The sequence below is a fragment of the Benincasa hispida genome, chromosome 9 (assembly GCF_009727055.1).
Source record: "Benincasa hispida cultivar B227 chromosome 9, ASM972705v1, whole genome shotgun sequence".
NCBI classification, from domain to species: domain Eukaryota; kingdom Viridiplantae; phylum Streptophyta; class Magnoliopsida; order Cucurbitales; family Cucurbitaceae; genus Benincasa; species Benincasa hispida.
The window spans coordinates 28,873,114-28,878,189 of NC_052357.1; positions in this window are offsets into that span (position 1 = coordinate 28,873,114).

A 5,076-nucleotide genomic window follows, 5' to 3' on the forward strand; every position below is an offset into this window, starting at 1 on the left:
ACAATATACAACACCCTAGTGTTATTGTGCAAAATTTTCTCTAAGCCACAAAAGATAATCCTCTCTACTCTCCAAAAGCTATTTTTCCTCTCACTCTCCCAATAGTTGGATATCACCTATCCCTCTATTGCAATCCTAGAGAATAACGAGGTTACTCTCGTGGTAGTGTTCGAGATTGTTCAAGAATTTATTCGTGATCAAGATCGTTGAAGGATCCGTTCGTTGGAACTAGGAGAGGTTTGTTCGTGGCACTTAGGAAACTACAAAGGTAAGAATGATTCTAATCTTTTCCCTAAAGTATGCTAATTTACATGTTTATATTCCGTTTTAGTTTAATGGTTATGTTTATGTAAAATTTGAATTGCGGTATGCAAGGCGATCTCACGAGATACTTCCGCTGCACAGGGACGGGATCCGATCCTGGCCCCTTCGATTGGTATCAGAGCCAATTTCTTGCATCTTCATTCTTTGTATTTTTCTAAAAAAAAATAATTTAGAGATGAATTTCATATTTTTCATTGTGGAACGTTTGAATGTTGGTTTGTAAAATTAGATGTTTTCAATTTTGGCACTAGATTAATTTTTAATTTGATTAAATTGTAAGGGCCCATTGTATTTTTTGGGCAATTTCTTTCTTGCTTCGAGTCTATAAGTCTGTGTCGATTGATAGAGCAATGGTTGTTGAAGAGATTGGGAAGAAACGAAGGTGATCAGGGTAAGTTCGGAGCTGAAAACGTGCAGAACAGAAGTCTTCTGCCGATCAGCATCGCGACACTGTTATTGTAGCGTTGGAATGCTGAAAGGCAGAGGCGATGCATTGCGGTCGCAGCGTTGCAACGCTTTGAGGATTGACGGGAACCAGGCAGCATGCACGAGACCTTCGGCTACAACTTTGTTTTAACATAATTCCTATTGTATTTTTAATTTATTATTAATTAATTAAATTAATATAATAATTATATTAATTTAATCAATTAATTTTTCTTTAGGGTGCCAAAATCGGTCCAATTTTTGCTATTTAATTTAATTATGCATTGGATGGATATTTTATTATTATTTTTTTGAATTCATATTATATATTGTATGTCATATAGATTAAAAAATACCCACCTTAGGATAAACATGTACATGCATCATAACTAAATATAAATGGTTATATTTTACAGATGCATGATTAAATGGCATGTTCATGTACCATAATATAAGTGTTATGTTAGTGATGTATGATTAACCAAAGCATGTCCATGCATCATACTATATTTTAAAATTGTTATAATAAATAGTGGAATGATGTACATGAATGTGTGATGATTTTATAGTTTTAATGACTCACTAAAATATAATAGTTATAGTTTTAATGAGATAGATAAAATCTATAATCAAGAGTTGCATGCTAACATAGGTCGAAATTAATTTTAAATAGTTTAAAATTAATTGAGCTAGACTTATGTTATTTCTAATGGGATTAGGAATAGGTTAATCTTTTGAATTTGTTTTAGTAGTACTAAAATGAATTTAAATAAAAGATTATATTTATAAAATAATTACCCATAAGGACCTTTGTCTAAGGAAGGTTCTGTCTAGGAGAGGGTATTTAAGCTGACGAAAACGGAACGCCTTCACCTGGGAACTGACCTGGAAGGTGAATTTGGCAAATATTTTATAAGCATGCAATAAATGATTAATTTTATTAAAAGAGTTTAATAAATAAAATCATGCATTGTTAAATTATTCAATATAAATGTTATATTAAGCAAATCTAAAGGACTTAAATAAATTCATTAGCTAGGTTTTAACTAAGTATAATAAAATCCTAAAAATATTAGAATACTTTAGTGGGAGGAAGTTGGTATATGTGATATATCAAAATTCCAACTCTCACATCCCTAAGAGTTCACACTATGAGATTCATGCTCAGCTTGGTGTCGCCATGGGCACAATCTCCCTTCGAAAAGTGTTTGCATGGGTCAATAACAAGGTGAATGGGGAAAGTGTTTGTAGTAATTGAGAAAGGGACACATGTCAACATATCCTACGGTCTCCTCCATTAGGTTGCATTGTGAGATTCTTATGATCCGCCTGCGTGTCATCCTAGAGCGATCATCCCTTTAGAGGGCCTGATCATGGGGGTAAGAACAACGCAAATTCCAGCAATGGACAGAGTTTCTTAGGTTAATCTTTAACAATTGTCTTTCCCTTTGGTAGCCGATTGAAGCATACCTTTGGGATCCGAAAATGGGATGGTCACACTTACAGAATTAATTAAGTTAGTTAATGAATCCTTGACCAAAACAACGGTAGCTAAAAACTATAGGAATAAGAGTTATTCTGGTATCAGTGATTGGCTGAGATTGTCTCAATTCAAGGAAGGAGTAGTTGATCACCCTTCGATAGCTGTTGCTCTAAACCTTTGAAGTATAGTTGCAAAAACTAAGATCAATAGTTTAATTAGGGTTATATGATTATATGTGTTTTTGCTAAATTAATTGGATAATTAAGTAATGGGTTATAACAAAGATAACTAATAAGGTCAATTGATTGTTTTATGTTTCAGCATGTCTTCCATATTTTTCTTTGCTTAAAAACAAAAAATTAACGGGCAAAAACTATGCTACGTGGCAATCTAACCTGAATACGATTCTGATTGTTAATGATCTGCGATTTTTCTTGATGGAGGAATGCGCTTGAAATGCATCCTAAATGTTGAAGGATGCTTATGACCGTTGGATGAAGGCCAATGACAAAGCCCAAGTCTACATCTTGGCAAGTTTGTTTGACGTTCTTACCATGAAGCATGAGGCCATTATGACTGCACATCAAATCAGTAGAGAACATGTTCTCAACTTGATGGTTCATTTCATTGTCGTCGAAATGAACAGTGCGGTCATAGACAAGTAGGGTCAGGTGTCCTTTATTTTAGAATCTCTTTCAAAGAGATTTCTTCAATTTCGAAATAATGCAGTAATGAACAAAATACAATATAATCTGACTACCTTTCTGAACAAGTTATAGACTTTTCAGTCTTTTGTGAAAGGTAAGAGACCAGTGAAAGGAGATGCAAAAGTTGCTCATTCCAAAAAATTCCATAAGGGTTTATCCTCTGGAACTAAGTTTGTTCCTTCAACTTCTGGTACTAATAGGATCTAGAAAAAGATAGGAGGGAAGGGGAAGGCTCCCGCTACTGGCAAAGGCAAGAGCAAAGCTAATATTTACAAGGGCAAAGCTTCCATTGCAATGTGGATGGTCACTGGAAACGCAATTGCCCTAAGTACCTTGCTGAGAAGAAGAAAGAAAATGAAGGTAAATATGATTTACTAGTTCTGAAACTTATTTAGTGAAAAATGACCATGATGCCTAAATACTTGATTCAGGAACCAGTAATCTCATATGTTCTTCTTTACAGGGAATTAATTCCTTCTAACAGCTAAAATAGGGTGAAATAACGCTCAGACTTCCATAACCTGTTTAGATGACCCTAGATACAAGATAACACCACATTTAAACATTAACCTGAGTAACTAAGGTTCAACACATAAAGCATGCATACATATTCACAATACAAAACTCAATGGGTCCCAACACTCTTTACTAGTCCCTAAGTATGTACATGAGCTTAATTCAAACATAACTAAGGTAAACACCTAGAACTTCTCTTTTCTTCAAGCTTTAACCTGTACTGTGAGTGGCAGGGGAGCAGCACTACTAACCTTTGGGCAGTTGACCACTACCTGGGGAAAAGAAAAACATTTGAAAGAATGAGCTACTAGCCTGATGAGTGACCTTTTAAAAACATATATACTAAAAACTACCAAGCAAACTTATACTTCAAAACTTATTAACACTTAAACTACTAAAACTTATGTAGCTAGTGCATAAAACATTTAAATTTTGAAACTTCATAAAACATCATTACTTAAACCTTAGTTGAGAGAGAACCCTTTTGCTCAATACCTACATCAATCCTTAGTTGGTGTGGAGTAATCTCAACACAATCAATGTCAACTGTACCTACATGCATGTGGTAATATCTACACGTCATACCTTAGGTACTAGGGGACCCGGATACCTTCTCAAGAGTCCTTAAATATTGGGTTCATTTTTATAGCATCATAACACTTATGCCTTTGAATAAAACATACATTGAACACCATAATGAATGAAATAGAATACGAAGATTTCCATGAGCAGCAGAAGGATTATTCCAAATTACAATCGTATATGAACTTTACAATTACAATCTCAAACAAAACATACGGTTATGCTAAAATATAGAAATTACAACATGCTATACAAAAGATCAAGGACAAGAGTAACACACTTTTGCAGACTCATCACAAAGCTTCTTGATCACGAATGCTCGATCACAGTTACACAATGATACATGAACGCTCGTCCAACACGACTGCTACACTCCACAAACATCGTGCGCTCGAACTAAGTGATCGCCAAGGTCACGAACATCCTGAACACAACTAATGGCCTCCACAGAACCTCGACAGTGTCGAGTTGAGTATGACACAACCAAGAAGGTTACCTTGGTATTCTCGGTGTGAGAATCCAGAGGGTGGGCTTTGTGTGGACTTGGTTTGAGGCAGAAAAACAGAGGAACCACAATCGTGGAAACAATTAAGCAAGTGGGAGATAGAAGAACCTATCGTATAGGTTGATGCCCAATCGTTTAGCAAAAAACTAAGCGATCGTCTAGCAAAAGTTATGTGATCGTTTAGCTCATCGCTTAGCTGAGTGTCTATCGCTTAAGAACACTCCACGATCGTTTAGCTAACTCCAAGCTGTCACTTAGTAAATCCTATTTACTTGACAACTTTCCGTGAGTATTTTCCGAAATTGGAAATCTCAAATTCATAATTTCTTAACTTTACTAAAATTAGGAAAACATTTTTCCTTTTATCTCACGGTTACCATGAAACCACCAACAACCTCCCACTCAATTCGTTATTAGAGAAAAAGAGAAAATTATCCAATAATTAATATTATTATAAATATAAATGATAACCAACTTATCATACTATATTTATAACCTATAGTTTTAATATTTCATCTCATGAAACATATAAA